This window comes from Octodon degus, unplaced genomic scaffold (assembly GCF_000260255.1).
Source record: "Octodon degus isolate 3935 unplaced genomic scaffold, OctDeg1.0 scaffold00130, whole genome shotgun sequence".
Classification (NCBI taxonomy): domain Eukaryota; kingdom Metazoa; phylum Chordata; class Mammalia; order Rodentia; family Octodontidae; genus Octodon; species Octodon degus.
The window spans coordinates 7238302-7260840 of record NW_004524706.1 but is presented as its reverse complement, the minus strand read 5'-3'; the positions used below and the strand labels follow the sequence as shown (position 1 = coordinate 7260840).

General features: G+C 46.5%; 2 pseudogenes; one reads left to right on the top strand and one right to left on the bottom strand.

Annotated features, from left to right (window-relative positions):
- The first annotated feature begins 14209 nt into the window (after positions 1 to 14209).
- On the top strand, positions 14210 to 15064 carry LOC105743523 (annotated as a pseudogene).
- Positions 15065 to 15415: 351 nt separating this feature from the next.
- LOC101581728 lies at positions 15416 to 15718 on the bottom strand (annotated as a pseudogene).
- Between the last annotated feature and the right edge of the window lie 6821 nt (positions 15719 to 22539).

Here is a 22539-nt window from a genome sequence, read left to right as displayed (position 1 = left end):
TTTTTTTTTTTTTTGAAAGGGTCTACAGGGTGTTCAGGATCCCACTATTAGATCGGACTTGTAGTGATCCTCCTGTTTACAGCCTCCCAAGAGCTGGGATTGCAGGTACGCACCACACACCCAGTCTCAGTTGTCATCTCAGCGTGCCCCAGGGGTGGGGATGGCATGGCAGGCCTGGGGATAGAACCCCTGGCCGCGGAGCCTGCTTGCAGGCACTTTAAACTGTTGAGCTATTTAACTTGCTGTTTGTTTGTCTGTCTGTTTGTCTTTTGGAGACAGGTTCTTGTTATGCAGTTCAGGCTGGCCTTCAATTCACTTTGCAGCCCAGGCTGGTCTGGAACTGATAACAATTCTCCTGCCTCCTCTCCTGAGTGCTGGGATTAAGGCATGTGTCACCACCCTCTCTTTTTGTTTGTTTTGGGGTTTCTTTTTTTGGTTTGTTTGTTTGAAACATGGTCTTCAAGTAGACCAGACTGGCCATAAACCCACTGTGCAGCCCTCACTGACCTCAAACTCACAGTGATCCTCTTGCCTCACCCTTCAAAGTACTGAGATTATAATGTGTGCCACCACGTCAGGCTACTGCATTGGTTTAAAGTGATTGGGGAGGGGCCGGGGAAATGGCTTAGTGGAATAAGTTCTTCCCTGGCAAGCGCAAGGGCCTGAGTTCAATCCCCAATTCCGCCAAAAAATAAATAAATAAAAATAAAATGATTGGGAAAAAAATAGAAACAAAGCTTTTTTTAAAAAAGTAGGAGGGGTTGAAGGAGGGGGGAGAGGAATGGAAAAAATAGAACAATCAAGTTATATTATGTATAGATGCAAATTCCTTATAATGAACGTGATCATTATGTGTATCTAAAAGGCACCACTAAAAGATTAAAATAAGGCTGGGGAGATAGCTCGGTGGTTTAAGTGCCTGCCTGGCAAGCCCAAGGCCTTGGGTTCAATCCCCAGTACCACATGCCATGCCAGTCCTACAATCCCAGACGCGTTGTGCTGGCCATCGAAACCAAGGGTGGTGGCACACGCCTATAATCCAGCTCTGGGGAGGCTAAGACAGGAGGATCACTACAAGTCTGAGCTGCGTAGCAAGATCCTATACCTAATTAATTAATTGAAAAGAAAGTTAAAATAAAATTTTATCTTACTCCAGAAAAACAAAAAAGAATGAATGAGCCAGTTGTGGTGGTGCACACATGTGATCCCAGCATTTGGGAAGTTCAGCAGGACAAATAAAACAAACAAAAGCTTGAGAATGCATGAATAGAAAAATGGATGGAGAGGCTGGGGAGATGGCTCGGTAGAATAAGCGCTTGCCTGGCAAGCGCAAGGGCCTGGGTTCAATCCCCAGTTCCGAGGGTGGGAAACAAACAGATGGAAAAAGAGCATTTGTACCAGAATCAGTGAAATTTGGAGTCAGACTGGGTTAAAATTCCTGACTGGTTGCCTACTTGAATACATGGTTCAAACAATTTTTGTTAGTTGGTTTTTAGGCAGAGTCTTGCTATGTAGTTCAGGCTGGCCTGGAACTCACTATGTAGCCTAAAGCATCCTTGAACTTGGGCGATCCTCCTGCCTCAGCCTTCCCAGTGCTAGGATTACAGGTCTGCACACCATTCAAGGCAGCCCAGTTTCTCACCTTCTTTAATCTCAAGATTTTCTTGGGCAAAGAAAAGGATTAAAAACTGTTTTACCAAGGGTGGTGGCACATGGCTGTAAACCCAGCAGCACTGGGAAGGCTGAGGCAGGAGTATTTTGGTAGTTCAAGGCCAGCCTGGGTTACTACATAAGCGAGTTCAAGGCAAGCCTGAACTATGCAGTGAGACCCTGTCTTAAAACGGTGCGTGGTGCTATCCCTTACTGCCCTCTAGTGGTCAGTTATGATAACGGGCTCCCAGACTATTGTTAAGTCCCAATACTGTACAACCATAGAAAGTTGAAAATGCACTGAATGCATCTAACATCCTCTCAGGAGAGTCCCACTGCACAGCCCACCGTGGGCACTGGCTAAGGACCCCTGACTGTACACCTGCCTGGGACCCGCTGCCTGCTGTTGCCACCCAGCACTGCCTGCATGCAGGACTGCATATTGCCAGCCCAGGAAAAATAAAAATTCAAAGTATGGTTTATGCTGAATGTATGTCACTTTTGTACCATCACGAAGTCAAAAATCATAACTCAAACCTGCATCCAGACTTGGTGATGAAGGCCTGCAACTCCAGCTCTGTGGGAGGCTGAGGCAGGACGATGGCTAGGTCAAGTACAGCGAGGGCCACTTAGTGATTTAGTGACACCGTGTCTCAAAATAAGAAATTTAAAAATGGGCTGGGGATATAGCTCAGTGCAAGTTCAACCTCCAGTATAGCAAATAAATAAGTAAATAAATAAAACAGCCTGGTGCAGTGGTGTACACCTATAATCCCAGTATTGGGGAGGCTGAGGCAGGAGGATTGCTGTGAGTTCAAGGCCACTCTGGAACATACGGTGAGACTGTGTCTCAAAAATACAAAACAAAACAAAAAACATTAAAACTTTTGAGCAGGGTCTGTCAGTATAGAGTGCCGAACTGGTGTGAACCCCAAACTGATAGATTCCACAAATAAAACGGCCGGTGTTTGATCTCCGGCATGCCTTGTCGGCCTCGCCCCTGTAATCCCAGCACTTGGGAGGCTGAAAACAGGAGAATCACTATGAATGAGTCTGATCTACGTAGTGAGACCCTGTACACCCTTCAGACCCTATACCAAAATACATAAAAAGAAAAAGAAAAAAGAAATAAAACAGCCATAGTTCTTCAGACTCCTGAAAAGCAGGCTCAGCAGGTCTTACAGTTGAGTCCTCAAAGCACATGTTCTCCACAACACTGACCAATGTTACCACTCAGCTTGAAGGGGTCCTAGGAGCCCAGATGTTTTGTCATCATTATTATGGACAGCACCCCCAAGGGCGTCTCTCAGTGGGAGTAACATTTGAATCAGTAAACAGAATAAATAGGTGCCAAGTGTGGCTTTGCAGCCTGCAATCCCAGCATCCAGGAGGCTGAGACAGGAGCAGTGCCTGGAGTTTGAGGCTAGCCTGGGCCACATAGTGATTCAAGTCTAGCGCAAACTGCATAGAGAGACTCTGTTTCAAAAAATCAAAAAAAAAAAAATTAATGAAGCAGTTGCCCACCTAATACAGATGGTCCTCATCCAGTCAGTTGAGGCAGCTTCTCCTACTGGACCACAGAGCTAGGACCGGCATCCTTTGCAGAGCTTGGACAAGAGCCTCTGCTCTCCTAGGCCTCCAGGTGGCAGATCTGGGACTTTTCAGTCTCTGCAGTCACATGAGCCAATTTCTTAAATGAGTAATGCTAGCAGACTTGGTGGTGCACAACTATAACCCCAGCACTCTTGGAGGCTGGGGCAGAAGGATCACAAGCTTTATTAGAGCCTGGGCAATTTAGTGACATAGTGAAACTCTGTCTCAAAATCTAAATACTTTGTTTTATAAAGGAACTGGGGCTGTAGCTCAATCAAAGGCCCTAGGTTCAGTCCCCAATATCACAAGAATAAGGAGGAGGAGGAGGAGGAAGAGAAGGAAGATCCAGGAAAGCAGAGGCATTAGGGAGTAGCTACTCTTTTTCTTTTCTTTTCTTTCTTTTTCTTTTCTTTTCTTTCTTTCTTTCTTTTTTTTTGTTACCTGTTTTTGTGGTACTAGGGAGTGAAAATCAATCAAGTAAACAGGCAATCAATCTCTCCTTTTCTTTTTTCTTTCCTTGTTTTCTCTCTCTCTCTCTCTCTCTCTCTCTCTCTCTCTCTCTCTCTCTCTCTCTCTCTGTCTCTCGACAGGGTCTCACTACACAGCCCAGGCTGGCCTCAGACTCAGTGATCCCTCTGCTTCAGCCTCCCAAGTGCTGGGATTACAGGGGTGTGCCACCAAGCCAAGCCTTTTCTTTATTTTGTGGTACTGGGGACTGAACCCAGGATACCTTCATGTTGAGCTATATCCTCAGTCCATTTTTATTTTTAGTTTTTGAGACATGGCCTTGCTGGTTGCTTAGGCTGGTCTACCACTTACAATCCTCCTGCCTCAGTCTCCCTGAGCACTGGAGCTCCAGGTGTGTACCACCATACACAGTTGGGGGCTCTTTTTTTTTTTTTTTTTTTTTTTTTTCAGTACCAGGGATTGAACTCAGGACCTTGTGCAGGCTAGCACTTATTCTACTGAGCTATCTCCTCAGCCCCTGGGGGTTCTTTTATAAGAATCACTCTCCAGAGAACTAAGTGAAATGGAAGACCCCTAAATTCATCTCTTGTGAGGGCAGCACTCACAGACATAAGCACTTCCCACCAGGCCTCACCGCTTGCCATGTCATCCTCACTACAGTGGGACCACGCAGCCTTCAAAAGCCTCGGATCTGCTGACTGGGAGCCAGGCACCACAGAGCCAGCTGCAAAGCCTGCATGTGTGACTCCGGTGTGGCATTTCAGAGAAGGGAAGGTAGAAGCCAGCAAGAGAAGGATACGTGGTTGCCATGGATTCTGGGGAGGGAAGCCAGGAGATGCAGGGAGGACGGACCCATGGAGTTGGGGAAGTGTCAGACACAGACTCCGGCCACAGTGTTACGGGCTGTGCACCCCAGTGGGGATGCAGGGATATGGGTGCAGCGGACATTGTGGTTTGGGAGGTGGGAACTCCATACTTGCTACTCAGTTTTGCTATAAGCCCCTCAAATAAATGAAGACTTAAATAAATGGAAATATGGAATTTGTTCATTGGTCGGAATACTGAGTATGGTGATGTGCCAGGTTATGTATCATGCAGTCAGGTGTGGGGCACACGCCTGTAATCCTAGCGCTCTGGGAGGCTGGGGCAGGACTATCACGGAGAGTTCAAAGCCCGCCTGGGCTATACAGGGAGCTCAAGGACAGACTGAACTACAAGAGACCCCATCTCAAACAACAGTTGTGTCATTAAAATAAATGAACCAGATCAATAGGTAACAATGTAATGTAAATAAATAAACAAGCTACATTCTCATATATTCAGGATTTTTTAAATTTTAACATTTATTTATTTACTTACTTACTTACTTATTTATTTTGGTGGAACTGGGGATTGAACTCAGGCCCTTGCGCTTGCCAAGGAAGCGTTTATTCCACTGAGCCATCTCCATGGCCCCTATTTTTTAGTTTTTTTGAGGTTTTTTTGGTGGAACTGGGGATTGAACTCAGACCCTTGCCCTTGCCAGGGAAGAGCTTATTCCACTGAGCCATCTTCCCAGCCCGGATTTTTTAAATTTTTAGCAATACTGAGGATTGAACCCAGAGCCTCCATACTGAGATAGATACCGTTTTTTTTAGGGGCAGGGGTTTGGTCTTTTTGAGTGCTAGGATTACAGGTGTGTGCCACCATTCCTGGCTGAGGTACTGTTTTATTTTTTATTTTGAGACAGGGTCTCTCTCTAAATCACTGAATTTCCCAGGCTGGGCTTAAACTTTTATTTCTCTTCCTTCCTTCCTTCCTTCCTTCCTTCCTTCCTTCCTTCCTTCCTTCCTTCCTTCCCTCTTTTTCTTCTTCTTCTTTTTTTTAATCTTTTTGAGACAGGATCTTGCTATACAGTTCAGGCTGGTCTTGAAAACATTTTGTAGCCCACGCTGGTCTTGAACTCACAGTGATCCTGCTGCCTGAGCTTCTTGAGTGCTGGGATTATAAGCATGTGCTACTGTGCTCAACTTTTTTTTTTTTTTTTGAAACAGCCTCACTGTGTAGTTGAGGCTAGTCTTGAACTCACTATGGAGCCCAGGCTGGTCTCGAAATCACAGCCATCCTCTTGCCTCAGCCTCCAGAGTGCTGGGATTATAGACATGTGCCACCATACTTGTCAGGATAAGTGTATTAAATTCATTTGCTCCTTCTTTTTCTTTCTTTTACAGTTCTATGTATTGTGATCTGTATTTATTTATTTTTTCCATAATTTTATTGATAAATAGCAATGAGACAGTTTCAAATCAAATTCGTAGGACAGTTTCAATAATTAACACATTGCATACTCTCTTCCTAGTGGTTAATTGCTGTACAAGATGCAGACATGATAACCTATTTACAAACACTATTAGAACAAATCCCTCTATTCATTAGGAGAATGTAACTATTTATCTATCCTAACCACTTTGAATACACAGATACAAAATGGACATTCATCTGTATCCCCTTTTTTGTTTAGTTCCGTCATTTGAATATTATAGGTGTGTTAACTCAGCAAGATATTCTAAAAGAGTCCAGTAGTCCATAATAGTATTGGGTCTTCCGCTTCACTGTCAATGTCAGAAATTGTTGACCTGAGTCCCCTACAGCTTAACATAACACCATGGCTTTACTTCTTATACTTCGTTTTTATACTTTTCTGCTGGATGGTTAAGACCAAGATAAAGCAAGACCTATGCAACAAAAGTTGTAGCTTTTGGATCTGATAAGGTCAGTCAAATCCCCTCAAGATTTATCCTGAGTTCATTTTCTTTTTAAATGAATTTTGACTTGTAATTTTTTTTTTATTTTAGGGAAGGGTCTACAGGGTGTTCAGGATCTCACTACTAGATAGGACTCATAGTGAGTCGCCTGTTTACAGCCTCCCAAGAGCTGGGATTACAGGCACATGTCACCATGCCCAATCTCAATTGCCATCTCAGCGCGCTCTGGGGCCAGCTCCGCATGTCTAGAGATTAAACCCCGGCCTTTGTGCCTGCTTTTGCAGGTGCTTTAGTCCACTGAGCTATTTGGCTGGCCCTTTCCAATATTTTTAGCTTACAATAGACTTGTCAGGATACAGTCTCACTGTATGTTTGGGCGTATCTGTGCTCGTACACCGTTGATGGGAACATCAGTTAATCTAACTACGGAAAAATAGCAGTTTCTCAAAAAAAAATTAAGAAATAAGCCAATCATGGTGGTGCACACCTGTTATTTCAGCTTTCAGGAAGCTGAGGCAGGAGGATTGCTGAGTTTGAGGCCAGCCTGGACTATATAGTGAGTTGAAGACCAGCCATGGTGAAATCCTGTCTCAAAAAACAATAAAAGGGTAGGGAAATAGCGTGGTGGTCTAAGCACCTGCCTGGCAGGTAAAAGGTCCCAAGTTCAATCCCCAGTACTGCATGACATGTTGGACCTGAAACTGGGCGTGGTGGTGCGTGCCTGTAATCCCAGCGCTTGGGAGGCTGAAAACAGGAGAATCACTACAAGTCCAATCTGTGTAATGAGACCCTGTAAACCCTGTGCTAAATACATGAAAAGAAAAAAGAATTAAAAAAAGAAAAACATGGTGTGGGGGGGAACTAAGGGCATCAAAATGTATTATGCACCTGTACCAATCTTCTACGGCGAATGTAACCATTATGTATTGCAAATATAAACTAATAAAAGAAAAATAGCCTAAGTTCTAGTTTAATTCACACACACTCATAGTTTGATGGGCTGGACTAGTGCTTTGCTTCCAAAAAACCTAGTAAATGAGAAAAAATCCTACCTTTAGAGAAACATGTTGAGTCTATTTAAGTGATGCAAGTGTTATCATGTCGCTGTGCGGCTGGTGTGAGGGGCTGGGCAGCGCGCTTCACCTGGCCATAGGTTTCCAATACATATGCATGTCATTTGAGAAACGATAACAGAATCCAAAATGGAAATCAGAGGAACTGTCAAGTACCAGAGAAGACTGTGGGGTAGCGGGGAGGGGGGAATAAAGCAACTAAATACGATGCGGCACTCTGTGTTGAATCTTAAAACAAAAACAGAGCCAGGCATGGTGGTACACGCCTGTAATCCCAGCACTTGGAAGGTTGAGGCAGAAGTATCGTTGCAAATTCGAGACCAATCTGGGCTACAAAGTGAGCTCAAGGCCAGCCTGAGCTGCATAGCGAGACCCTGTCTCAAAAAGACAACAACAAACAAACAAAAACCCAGAATATTAATGGGGAAAGTGGTAAAAATCCAAATAAAATACAGAGTTCACATTTTTTAAAAAGTTAATAATATTCCATTATATGAATATATTCCATTTTATTTATCTACTCATCAATTGATAGACATTTGGGTAACTTCTATTTTTTTCTTTTTTTAATTAATTTAAAATTTTTTTTAATTAATTTAATTTGTACTTTTTTTTCTGGGACAGTCTTGCTAGATAGCTCAGGCTGGACTTGAACTCACTATGTAGCCCAGGCTGGCCTCAAACTCAAGGTAATCCTCCTGCCTTAGCCTCTTGAGTTCTGGGATTACAGGGGTGTGTGCTACCACAGCCAGATCAAGATGTTTGCTATGTTAGTATTGGGTTTTCCTGCATTTCAAATTTTAATTAAAATACATGCATTCTCACTAGGACTTGATGGCACATGCCTGTAATCCTAGCACTCATTTGGGAAGCTGAGGTAGAAGGATTGCCAGGCATTCCAGGTCAGCCTGAACTGCACAGCACCTCTCTCAAAAATAAATAAATCACTATAATAAGTTATGTATTCTGAACCTAGACCTTCCTATCGCAAAAGTCTGGTGGCATTGGGGTCCATGGTGTCCAAGATAAGCAATCACTGAAGTGTGGAGAGACCCAGAAAGAAGAGACCAAGGCCATGGCTAGGGAGAAGAAACCAGAGGTTCTTGGAAACTTTGCCCCTCCTGGTTGGGTGTAGTGGTGCACACCTGTAATCCCACCACTCTGGGAGGCTGAAGCAGGAAGATCACAAGGTAAAGACTACCTTCAAAATGACTCTGCCTCAAAATAAATAATAAAGGGCTGGGAACACAGCTCGGTGCAAAGGCCCTGGGTTCAGTCCTTAGTACTGCAGAAAGAGAGGAGGGAGGGAGGGAGGGAGAGACCTTGCACCCTGGGAGGAAGCCCCAGATCCATCCTCTATGACTTTGGGGAGAATCTGTAACCCCGAGTTTCCTTCCTTCTCAGGCACTCTGGAAGGACCCATGCACCCCAGCACCCTGTACCCCCTGCCCAGGACCTACTGCATAATTTGAAGACTGGTGCCAGGGTGACCCCTGATTCCAGGTGGGGCAGCCACAGCTGCAGTCTCACCCAGAGACCGAGGCAGGGTCAAGCAGCCTGCTCACTGAGTTCATTCGCCCCTTCATCTGTATTCGTTTGAGCCTTAGCAGGTGCCTGGCTCTGCTCAGAGGTGAGCAAGATGCTATCAAGCTTACCTTCAAGCAGGAGGGACGCGCACCCCTACGATCCCTGCACTGGGAGGCTGAGGCAGGACGGCTGCGAGCTCAAGTCCAGCCTGGGCTTGGTATAAGACTCTGTCTTAAAAAATATAAACGAAAAGAAACAAAGAGGAGAAGGGGGGTTAATGAAGATGAGGAAGAGGATGACAAAGACAAGGACAAGGAGGACAGGCAAGATGAAGCAGTTTATGAATTAGTTCGGGGAGAGATGTGATCACAGACACATGGAACAGGTGGGCGCACACTGCAGTAAGCTCTAGGAGGGCAGGTAGAGGCCTCTGAGGGGCCAGCTCTGACCCTGAGCAGCCCTCCAAGCAAGGCTAGTTATCTTGGAAAAGGGTGGGGGTCTGTGTGGGGCTGGGGAGAGATGCCCATACCTTCCCAGCAGGGGCACTCAGGGCGTTCCAGGGCTGCAGAGAAGGCAGGACAGAGGAGTCCTGAGCCCATTTCTTTCTGCCTTTCCTTCCCACCAGCTTGCTCTGTGTCCCTTCCTATGCAAGACCATCCATGCCATCCAGAGACCGACAAGTACAGTTTTCTAAACCATAGCTGAAATCTTAAAATAGTCTTCCACCTCTGCCTGAAATCACTGGGTCTCCACTGTGTTGGGGGGGGGCACAGCTTCCAGCTACTGCCCGCTGTCCTAGAAAGGACTCACAGCACTTGGGCTGGAGAAACTGACGAAAAGCCCTCGTTTACTTTTTTTTTTTTTTTTTGAGACATGGTCTCACTATGCAGTTCAGGCTGTCTTGAATTCACTATATAGCCCAGACTGGCCTCCAACTCACGGCGATCCTCTTGCCTCAGCCTCTCAAATGCTGGGACTATAGATGTATAATACCACACCTACCTTACATTTGATGAGCGATGGGCTGCCCATGCAGAGGGATGGCAGTGGCGCTATAGGGAAACACTGGGAGATGGGACAAGCCTCCTAATGCTGTCATTCCTGCAGGGAGGACAGGGGGACCTGAGTGGGGGCTGGGCGAGAAGGGGAGCTGGCCTTTCCCTTGGGAGCTGCGCAAGCCCTCCTCAGGAGCTCTCCTCTTCCTGGGCTAACCTTTCTTGGCAGGCAGGTGAGCACACCTTTTGCATCAGCCCTCCTCTCAGCACCAGGGCTACAGGCACGCAGGAGTTCTGCAGCCCCCAGAACAGCCTGGCTCCCCACCAGCCCAGGCAGACCCCAGGTAGCATATGTGCCCGGCCATCCTCATGCTGCAACAATAGCTTCTGTGGATCTGCATGTGGGTTAGGAGCTAAGCAGGGTAGGTGGTTCCTATACTTGAGATGCTGATGTCCTGTCACCCTGTGCAGCCACGTCACTGCCCCAGGCCAAAGGACCACACTGCTCCATTCTGACAGTTACTCTTCTCTCATTGCTGGGACAAATACCTGACACTCAAAATCAAGGAAGGAAAAGTTGATTTAGCTCACAGTTACTGGAGGTTTCAGTCCATACTTGGATGGCTCCAAGGCAACATGGCACATAGCAGAGGGCAGCAGTTCATGGCAGCAGAAGGCAGCAAAACAGCAAGAGCAAAAAGGAGGGCCGGCGAGATAGCTCAGCCATCTCAAGCGCCTGCTTAGGCAAGCTTAAGCAAGTGCGCAGGGACCCTGGTTCAATCCCCAGCACTACATGCTGTGCCAGTCCCACCCCCAGGGTGGGCTGAGCCAGCCACAAAAATAAAAGAGCAAAAGAGAGACGTAGAGCCAGCCAGATAGCTTAGCAGACTAAAGTGCCTGCTTAGGCAGAGTGCAGTGGCTGGGGTTCGATCCCCGGAGTGCTGTGCTGGCCCTGCCCTCAGGACACATTGCTCCAGATGGTGATTGAGATTGGGCGTGATTAAGATTGGGCATGGTGGTGCGCACCTGTAATCCCAGCACTTGGGAGGCTGAAAACAGAAGAATCACTACAAGTATGATCTACATAGTGAGACCCTATAGACCCTATAGACCCTGTCCTAAAATAAAAAAATTAAAAAAGGAGGAGTAACAGCAACAACGGCTACAGAGAGCTAGTCTGTCTCCCTTATGTTGCACTGGGTGCAGTACTCATAAGCATAATCCCAGCAGCACTCACACCCATAATCCCAGTGGATCATGAGTTAATCACAAACTCTAGGAGTCTGCCCCATGACTGCATGAGGCTTGGGGGAACAACTAGACACAAACCATAACACTGCTCCAGCACCCACCCTCCACTGCTGACAACTGCACTCCCACTGCCTCAAGGAAGGCCAAAGCCTCCTCTCACTGCTTCTGGGTCTCTCCCTGCTGCTCGCTTACCCCTCTGGGAATGGAAATTTCTTCTTATTTCCACTAAACCCATGCTCCCTCACTCTCCTGGAAAACAAAATCTTGGGTTGTTTTGTTTTTGCTTGTTTTAATGACAGGTTCTTACTAAGTCGCTAAATTGCCCAGGCTGGGATCAAACTTGCAATCCTCCTGTCTCAGCCAGCCTCCCAGAGCTGGAATTATAGGCCTACCCCACCACACCAGGCAATGCCCAGGCTCTGCTGGTTTGGACAGCTGGGTGTGTGAGAAGGGTTGTCTGGAGGTTTTGAGGTACCAATAGCCAGGAGCCCTGCTAGGCTTCTGGCCTCAGGAGCACTGTTCCGAAGGGCGAGTGCATGGGAGGTCTCTAGGCACCTGGAGGGTAATGAGCAGAGGATCCCAGTGGCACCTGCTGAGGAAGGGGGCCTGAGGACCAGCTGCTGGGGCTGAGACTGGAGGCTGGGAAGGCTTAGCCAGGGAAGTGAGTTCCAGACGGCAGGTGCAGAGGTGGAAAGTGTGCCAGGCCCTGCCGCTGGAGCGTGAGCTGTAAGCAGGGTGCCTCCCAGGGAACCTGGCCCTAGCCCTGCAGCCTTCTCAGGAGCCCACGGAAGCCCCAGCATGCTGGGGGTACCAGGGCAGGAAAGGGAGTGGTGCCAGCAGAGACTGCGGTCAGCCTGGGTGTTCAGGGAAGCCTGCAGTTTACCAAGGAAGCAACTTGGAGCTCAAGAGATCTGGCAGGACACATGTGAGTCTGGCAGGACTGATTGTCCAAGCCAGAAAGGAAAGGGACACCCCAGGACAAGGGGCAGAGCCAGATCTACCTTGAGCCTGCCAGGAAGTCACCTGGATGGGTTGTTAAAACATAGTCTTAAGGACCAGCCAAAGAGCTCAACGGATTAAAGCTGGGGTGGATCCCCGGGCCTGTGCCAGCCCTATCCCCAGGGCTCCCTGAGACAGCAATTGAGACTGGGCATGGTGGTGGACACCTGTAATCCCAGCTCTTGGGAGGCTGTAAACAAGGGGATCACTATGAGTCCAATCTAGTAGTGAGACCCTGAACACCCTGTAGGCCCTTCCCTAAAATATAAAACAACAACAACAACAACAACAACAACAAACCAGTCTTCCCAGCTCCATCCTAAAGGGTTTTGTTGCTGCTGTCACTGCTGTAATTGTTGCTTTCTCTCTTTCTTTCTCTTTTTAAGAGACAAGGTCTTATTGTGTCGTTCAGGCTGACCTTGAACTCACGCTAACCCAAGCCAGCCCCAAACTCATGGCAATTCTCCTATCTCAGCCTCCCTAGTGCTGGGATTACAGGTGTGTGCCACCACGGCTAGTAGGAGTTTCTGACTCAGTGGGTCTCTTAGCCCTGCCCCAATCCTGTACTGCCTGTTGAGCTTGATGAATTTCTACCCTTCCTAATCTTATTCATCTCAGAGAATGAGATACCTGCAGGCTAGAGGTCACTCTTCAGGTGTGCTAGCTGAAACTGCCTCTGAAATGGCTTCCAGAGCAGCACCAGACAACCACTACCTTCAGTATAATCCCACCTGTGATGGTCATGGTGGTGCATGCCTGTAATCTCAGTATTAGGGAAGCTGAGGTTGAAGGATCTCAAATTCCAGACCAACTTGAGCTACACGGTAGTTTGAAGCCGGCTGGGCTACAAAGTGAAATTCTGCCTAGCTAAAAATATTTAAGAGTGGGCCCGGGGGGGGCTGGCGAGATGGCTCGGTGGTCTAAAGTACCTACTTGGAACAAGCTTGGCAAAGCACAGGGACCATGGTTCGATCCCCCAGCACCACATGCCAGCCAGCACCGCCCCCGGTGGACTGAGCTGGCCACACACACACACACACACACACACACACACACTAAATAAATAAATGTTTAAAAAAAAAAAAGAGTGGGCCGGGGAGACGGCTCAGTGGAATAAGTGCTTCCCTGGCAAGCGCAAGGGCCTGAGTTCAATTCCCGGTTCTGCAAATAAATAAAGAAAGAAAACCTGCATGCTAAATCACACACACACACACACACACACACACACACACACACACACACAGCACCATGATGATTGCCATGACAATGACCAAAAAGGAACAGAAAGAAGTGGCACTGGATTCTTAGAAGATCTATACCTGTTTTCAAAAAAGACATGATCATTCCTCCACTTTATAAACATTTAATAATATTTTAATATTCTCATTTTATCCTGCATCTATAACCTTCTGATGCCCAAATGGGGTGACAGCTTTATTTGTGAATTTAACTCCTGCTTCTCTTATTCATGGCCAAGAAAATAGTCTTTGCTGTTCAACTGGTGCTGTCTTGTTATTGGTTCTACAGTTCTCAGGGGAAAAGGTCCCAGTTTGGGGTTAGATGTAGGTAGCACCCTGGAGGTTGGGGCCTGTGAATTTCTTTTTCCTTGTTTTGTTTTTGAGAAAGTGTCTCACTATGTTGTTCAGGCTGGCCTAGAATTTGTCATTCTCCTGCCTCAGCTTCTCAATAGCTGGTGTTGTGCCCAGTGGATCTGGGGTCACCAGCCCACCCACAAACATTCCTGGGCTTGTCTTTAACTTAGAAAGAGGAAGAGGAGGGCTGGGGAGATGGCTCGGTGGAATAAGTGCTTCCCTGGCAAGTGCAAGGGCCTGAGTTCGATCCCTGGTTCCGCCAAAAAATAAAAAGACAGAGCAACTTTCCGAGCTCCCCGGCAGGGTCCATTCGGCAAATGAAGGAGGAGGACATCCTCAAGTTCCTTGCTGCAGGAACCCACTTAGGTGGCACCAACCTGGATATCCAGATGGAGCAGTATATCTATAAAAGGAAAAGTGATGGAATCTACATCATAAATCTGAAGTGGACTTGGAAGAAGCTCCTCCTGGCAGCTCGAGCCATAGTGGCCATTGAAAACCCTGCTGACGTCAGCGTCATAGCCTCCAAGAGCACCGGCCAGCAGGCTGTGCTGAAGTTTGCTGCTGCCACTGGAGCTACTCCTATCACTGGCCGCTTCACTCCTGGAACCTTCACTAACCAGATCCAGGCAGCCTTCCGAGAGCCACGTCGTCTAGTGGTTACTGACCCCAGGGCTGACCACCAGCCCCTAACGGAGGCAACTTACGTCAATCTGCCAACCATTGCTTTGTGCAACACAGATTCTCCTCTGCACTATGTGGACATTGCCATCCCATGCAACAATAAGGGAGCTCACTCTGTGGGTCTGATGTGGTGGATGCTGGCCCAGGAAGTGCTGCGCATGCGTGGCACCATCTCCCGTGAACACCCGTGGGAAGTCGTGCCTGATCTCTACTTCTACCGGGATCCTGAAGAGATTGAAAAAGAAGAGCAGGCTGCTGCTGAAAAGGCTGTGACCAAGGAGGAATTTCAGGGAGAATGGACTGCACCAGCTCCGGAGTTCACTGCTGCTCAGCCTGAGGTCGCAGACTGGTCCGAGGGCATGCAGGTGCCCTCTGTGCCCATTCAGCAGTTTCCTACTGAAGATTGGAGTGCTCAGCCGGCCACAGAAGATTGGTTTACAGCCCCCACCACGCAGGCCACTGAGTGGGTAGGAACCACCACTGAGTGAACTTGAGCTGCTCTGCCCACGCTTCAGCAAAATGGGAATGAGGCTGATGAAAAATAAAACAATTTCTACGAGAAAAAAAAAAAAAAAAAAAAAGGAATAGAAGTCAGAAGTCATGGTGTGGAGAGAAAGTAGATTTATTGCAGCAAAGCCAAAGCAAATTTGTGGCAGAAGCATTTCAAAGCCACTGCAGGGAGTCGGGGCTCCTGAGCTGGGTGACTGCTGGATATAGGGCCGCGATCCTGTCTTTTTTTTTTTTTTTAATAAAAAAAATTGTATTTACTTAGAAAGACACTGTTGCACTGTTGACTTAAGTGGTCTTGGGAGAACTCTCATCATGGCAGGAGGAAATGCCTACGTCACCCACTTCTTTCCCTTCTGCTTCATGTGTACTATGAAGTAATCATTGTACGCGATGGTGAGATCTGCAATTAGTGAAAAGAAGCTCCAGAAGCCCACTTCGACATCTCTGCACTGGTCCAGGTCCTTCATGACTTTGTCCACAGCCGGAGAGTCTTTTTGATTTTCAAAAAATCCAGGGAACTCCTTTTCCATGAGTACTCTCAGGTCCTCCTTTGTTAAGTAGCACTTGTCCCCAGCAAATTTGTGAACCATAAGCATCATGGTTTCCATGGCATGGTCCATCTGGGAGGGCATCTTGGTGAGGTCTGTTGAACTTTAGCACGGAGACATCTCAGACACGGGGAGCAGGGGCACGGGGGCATGGCGGTGGGGAGGAGCACACCCCGGTTGCGCGCCTTTGTACCTAAAAACAAATCTTACACCTCCTTACATTTCAATTTTTTTTTTCTTTTCTTTTTTTGTGGAGTTGTGTACAGGAGGGTTAAATGCTTTATAGACAAGGAGAAAAAAAAAAAAAAAAAACTGGGCTAGGACCAACTTTTTTTCCCGTGGAACCAAGAATTGAAATCAGGCCCTTGCACTTGCCAGGCAAGCGCTTATCCTACTGAGCCATCTCCCCAGCCCCATTATTTATTTGTTTGTTTGTTTGTTTGTTTGTTTGTTTACTTTGGTGGAACAGGGGATTGAATTCAGGCCCTTGCGCTTGCCAGGGAAGCACCTATTCTACTGAGCTATCTCCCCCACCAACTTATTCATCATCACCCTCTTCTTCATCCTCCTCATCCTCTCATCTTCTTCTTCCTCCTCTTCATCTTAATCTTCCTCATCCTCTTCCTCTTCCTTCTTTTTCTTGCTTTTTCCAGCCTTGACAACTCCCTTTTTTTGCTGCATCAGGTTTTCCTTTAGCCTGGTAGGCAGCAGTGTTCTTTTCATACTTTCCTTCAACTTAGCAGCCTTCTTCTCATATGGCTGCTTGTCATCTGCTGCAGTATTTATTCCACATTTCTCCAAGTTTCCTTGTGACATCACCAATGGAAAAGCCGGGATGTTCTTCTTTGATTTTTGGACGATATTCAGGACAGAATCAGAAGAAGGCTGAAGGAGGCCTTTTGGGTGCATTGGGATCCTTGAACTTCTTTTTTGCTTCTCCTTTAGGAATATAAGTTTTCATTTCTCTTTCATAACGAGCCTTGTCCACTTTTGCCATATCTTCAAATTTTCCTTTTTCTTTAGCAGACATGGTCTTCTGCTTCTCTGAGCACTTCTTAGAAAACTCTGAGAAGTTAACGGAAGCATCTGGGTGCTTCTTCTTGTGCTCTTCTTGACAAGTTCGCACAAAGAATGCATGTGATGACATTTTGCCTCTCGGCTTCTTAGGATCTCCTTTGCCCATATTTTCCTCAGCGAGGTACAGAGTTGCCCAGTGCCCATCTGGCTCTCACTTGCCCCAGTACTGTCTCTATGGAGCTCAATGTACTGCCAGTGGTCCTGTCTTTATGGGACAGGGACTGTCTCCACTCACCCACTTACTTGGTAAGTGGGCTCACTGCTAAGGATATATAGGGTCATATAGTCAAAGATAAGAACACTCCTGGATGTTTAAACTATAAAGGGTGAGGGGAACAGTTTGAGAGCTGGCCAAGGTTATCTACAGGGTGGTGGGCTTGTTGCTTCAGAAGCAAAACCACAAAACTGCCTGCTCTTAGTCATAGAAGCTACTTTTCTCCTCCTTTCTAAAAGGGCTGATGTCTTTCACTCTAACCTTACCTAAGGATGCCATCTTTCCCTAAACTTGGACTAATTACTGTACTATGTTTCTTTTTGTTTTGGTTTGATTTGGGGTTTTTGAGACAGGATCTCAGTATTGTAGTTCATGTTGATCTTGAACACACTATGTAGCCCAGGCTGACCTAGAACTCAAGTTGATCCTTCTGCCTCAGCCTCCCACTGAGACTACAGGCATGAGCCTCCATGCCCAGCTACTGTAACAAATTCCTAGGTGATTGGGCTGGTCCAAATATCACACTTAATTGACATCATGTTGATATCATATTGAAGGTAAAGGAGGGCCCAGGACTCAGCAATAAAGCAGGAAATCCAAGATGGAGAGAGAGAGAGAGAGAGAGAGAGAGAGAGAGAGAGAGAGAGAGAGAGATCTGCAAAGGCAATTGTCCAGAAGAAACAAGAAAAAAGTAGAAAGAAATCACGAGAGATTACCTGAAAAGTATCTGTCCACTAGGAAAGTGCAAAGCTCCAGGGAGGGCCCAGGGCTATTTTGGCCTCACTGTATCCCCAGCATCTCATAACACAGAGCCTGGGATAAGAGGCATTGTGTTTGTTAAATGAATGGAAAAGCCAGAAATCACAGAAGCCAAGAAGGAAAGCATTTCACGGACGGAGGAAATGGCTGGTCGTGTTGAATATTCCAGAAAGGTAATAAGATGGAAACTGAGGGCCGGGGAGATGGCTCAGTAGAATAAGCGCTTGCCTGGCAAGCACAAGGACCTGAGTTCAATCCCCCGATTCTGCCAAAAAATTAAAAAATTAAAAAAAAAATGGAAACTGAGCACCCGACCTATTCTGGACCCCCTTCCTCACAGCACACCACTTTTTCCAGAAGTGATATTACTAGCTGTTTGGCTCTGTTGGTCTCCCCGGAGTTACAGAACAAAATGGAAAGAGGATTGAGAAAATGAAGATGAGAGATAAAAGCTGAGGTCAGGTGCTGGACCAAGCCTGATGAGCAAAGCCCCCTCCCCAGAACAGCAAGGGCCTTAATACCTTTACAAAGTCGCAAGCCACAAGGTTGCCTAGTGACTAATATCCCACAACCTCAAGACTGAGGTTGTTTGACTGCTTTGGGCAATGAGGCCTCATCTTGCCTCCCACAAATGATCAGTTTCAGCTTCAGGGCTCCTATCAATCAGCCAAAAGCCTCCTTTCCTCTCCTGGGAGCAATGGCAGAGGACTACACCTACCCCTGTCCCTCCCACAGAGGTTCAGGTCCAACCTCTCCTCATTCCTTGGACACCCTGCCTCTGATGCTTCTCTCTCTCCAGGACCTACCCCCTCTTCCCTTCGGCCCACTCGTCTCCTACAGCACTAACCTTCTCCACTTGCCACTGTCTGTAAGTTCCTGGGTTGAAGTTCCATCCAGTGAAGGCCACTGGCACTGCTGCCATGACAGGTTACCCTTGACTCCTTTCTGGCCTTTCCATGTGGGTGTCCAGCATTTTCACTGGTCTGCCTTCTCCTCTGCACTCCCTTCCGCCACAATACATGGGTCACAACCTATGTGGCCATTGGTTCACTCAGCCAAAACTTCTGGAGCAATTTTCCCCACAGACATCATGAGGTGCAGTGGGGTGTAGCACAAGCAAGTCCTTGGCGTGGGTGTGCTCAACACGCACCATCACTGAGCTGCACCCACCTGGTCACTGCCTTCATTCCTGGTGCTGTGTATAGTGCAGGAAAATAGATGTACTAGCATTGATGGAGAATGTTACAGGATAGGATCACCACTCTGAGCCTCAGCTACGTAGCATGTTCAAGGCCAGGCTGAACTACATAGTGAGTCCTATCTCAGACAAACCAACAAAAATAAATCCAAACATTTTTTTAAACATAAATAAATAAAATTACAAAAGGGATGGCATGTAACTCCTTGTGAAGGACCTGAGCTCAATCCCCAGTACCATTTAAACAAACAAAAATACAGTTATTTTCCCTGCTGTCTCCACATTCCTGCCTTATAAGGACAGCAACTTTGAAGTAACCAACTTGCTTTGTTCTGCTTATTTTTTTTTTCAGCCTCCTATCTATAAACCCAACCTCTTAAAAACAAACAAACAAACAAAAAACCTCTTGGCTGGCCAGATAGCTCAGCGGATTAAAGTGCCTGCTTAGGCAGACCCAGGGGCCAGGGTTCCATCCTCTGCCCTGCTGTGCTGGCCCCACCCCCGGGACATGCTGAGACTGCAAATAAATGAGACCCCCGTGTGGTGGCACATGCCTGTACTCCCAGTGCTTGGGAGGCTGAAAAACAGGAAGGATCCCTACAAGTTCAATCTGTGTAGTGAGACCCTGTAGACCCTGTACTAAATACATAAAAGAAAAAAACAAACTACAACAAAAACAACTTCTGCTCAGCCTGTGGGAACTTGTTCTATTTTATGTGATGAAGTATTATTGCCTGATTGTAGAACCAAAAATGAAGCCAATTAAGTTTACTAAGTTGAATTGTTGTGGTTTTGATCTTGGACAAAGGAAATCTAAGGAATGAGAATGCCCATGGGAAGAGCCTGAGCTGAGGCCCTGAAATGGAAAGGGCTCAGGGAACAGGAAAAGGGCCAAAGCCAGTGTGGTCTGAGTACTGCCCGCAAGGTTGTTTTTTTTTTTTTTTTTTTTTTAATTAATCTTTTATTTATTTGGTGCAGGGTCTCACTACACAGCTCAGACTCATAGTGATCCTTCTGTCTCAGCCTCTATAGTGCTGGGATTACAAACATGTGCCACCACTCCCGGTTTCACTGGCTGGCATGACATGCCCGGGGCTGGCATGGCATGTGGTACAGGGATGAACTCGGGTCCTTGTGCTTGCCAGGCAGGGGTTTAGATCACCAAGCTATCTCCTCAGCCCACCCACAAGGCTTAAAGCCAAAGAAAATCAAGGCTGCAGGGCCGACTCTCAATCCTGGCTTGGTCTAGCCTTGTAAACTGCATTGCAGAGCCAGGATGTTCTCATAAGAGCACCAAGACAGAGACTTTGTACGACTTGAACACAGGACAGGGTTTTTGAAACTATTCTGGTTGCTGTGTGCAAAGTGGATTGGACACCTGTGACCCAGTGCTCTGGGGTCTGGGGTGGGAGGATTGTAATTTTGAGGCTGGTGTAGGATACGCAGTGAGACCCTGTCCCCAAACACAATGGCTCAGAAGCAGCAAGAGCAGCTGGCAGCTGCAGGCAGCCAGTAAAGAAGCAATGGCCTCGGTCCAGGTGGTACCGCTGATCACAACTCCCTTCCCAGGGCTGCCCAGGCTTATACCACAGGCTTTCCAGGAGGCAGCCTCCCTCCACCGAGTAGCCCTAACCTCCAGCTCCAGAAGCGCTTTTCTTCTCCCCTTCCATTCAGTCTCCAACTCCTTAGGCTTCCACCTCCCCAACTTCGCCAAGATGTGTCCTTTCTCATCTGTTCCTGCTGTCATTATCCTCATCTGGGCTTCATTAAATATCTCCCTCATGAATATTTTCCTCGCCTTTCTTCTAAGTTATGTCTGCCACTGGAAAAAAAAACCATGCAGAAGTTCAGCCGGGTATGGAGGCACATACCTGCTGTCCCAGCACTCCAGGAGGATCACAAGTCAAGTATCATCTGGGCAATGTAGTGAAACCCTGCCTCAAAATGAAAACATCAAAAAAGGCACAAAAGGCCTCTGTTTGGATGTAGCTTAGTATAAAGGTCCTGGATTCAATTCCCAGTGCCACAAAAGAAAACTAAAAAGCTATGCAGACGCCCTGAGCCTCAGGATTCAGGAAGTGATCTTGTTTGCGTAGGGGAAAAGAATTCATATTTTTTCCCCACCCATCAAAAGGTTTGTTACTGAGATGGCTCAGTGGTTCTGCAAAAAAAAAAAAAAAAAAAAAAAAAAAAAAAAAAAAAAACGTTCATTACTGACACCCCATGACAAAAGACAGGTGGAAAAAGCAGAACAAATTTATTTTATTTATTTATTTATTTATTTAGGAACCAGGGATTGAACTCAGGCCCTTGCGCTTGTCAGGGAAGTACTTATTCCACTGAGCCATCTCCCCAGCCCCCGAACAAATTTATGTAATCAAAGTTTTATGCGAAGACAGCACGGTGGTGCACACCTGCAACGCTAGCTACTCCCACGGCTGAGACACAGGCATCACAAGTGTGAGCCCAGCCTGGGCATTTGGTGACATCCTGTCTCAAAATAAAAAGTCAAACAGTCTGCGAAGTAGCTCAGTGTGAAGGATCTGGCTTGAATTCCCAGTACTGCCAAAAAGAAGACTAGGAAAAAGCAGAGGTGAATTCCTTTATATGTTAGAGAAGGAACATGGCCCTGCTGACATCTTAATTTTGGACCTAAAAGGTACTAGAACTATGAGCCAATGAAGTTCTGGTTTTTGTAAGTTTGGTTGGTTAGGAGTTTGGTTTTTGTCTTGTTTTTGAGACAGGGTCTTACTATATAGCGTAAGTTAACTTCTAACTCAGTGTGTAGCCAGCTTGACCTTGAATTCGCCCACCTTCTGGCCCAGTCTCCTGAGCACTGGCATCACAGGTGTGTGTTGCCGCACCTGAATAAATTTCATTTGTTTGTTTTGTTTTGTGGCAAGGTCTCAATATGTTGCCTAAGGTGGTCAAACTCACGGTTATCCTCCTGCCTCAGCCACAAGAGTGTGCCACCATGCCTGGAGTTCGTTCATTCGTTCTTTCTTTCTTTCTTTTTTTTTTTTTTGGCCAAACTGGGGATTGAACTCAGGCCCTTGTGCTTGACAGGGAAGCACTTATTGTACTGAGCCACCTCCCCAGCCCCTCTTTCTTTCAATTAATTTATTTTTTTCTCTTCTTTCAATTTATCATAACTTTTTTTTCATTTGTGTATTTGGTATAGGTCTCACTACAAAGATCGGACTCATGGTGAGCCTCCTGTTTTCAGCCTCCCCAAGCACTGGGATTATAGGCCTGCATCACCGCACCCTGACTCGGTTGCCAGCACAGCATGCGGGACCGGGAATCAAACTCTGCTCCCTTAGCTTGCCAAAGCAGGTACTTTGTCCACTGAACTATCTCACTGATCTTTTTTTTTTTAATTTTTTTTTCTCACTGATCTTTTTTCTTTTTCTTTCTTCTCTTTCTTTCTTTCGTGTCTCTCTTTTTTTATTTTTTTATTTTTTTTCAAAGTTTTATTGATAAACAGATAGCAATGAGACAGTTTCAAATCAAATTGGAAGTACAGTTTCAACAAATAATACACTGCATATATTCTTCTTACTGGTTAATTGCTGTACAAGATGCGGACTTGTGATCCTATTTACAAACACCATTAGAACAAATCATTCTATTCATTAAGAGAATGCAACTATATAT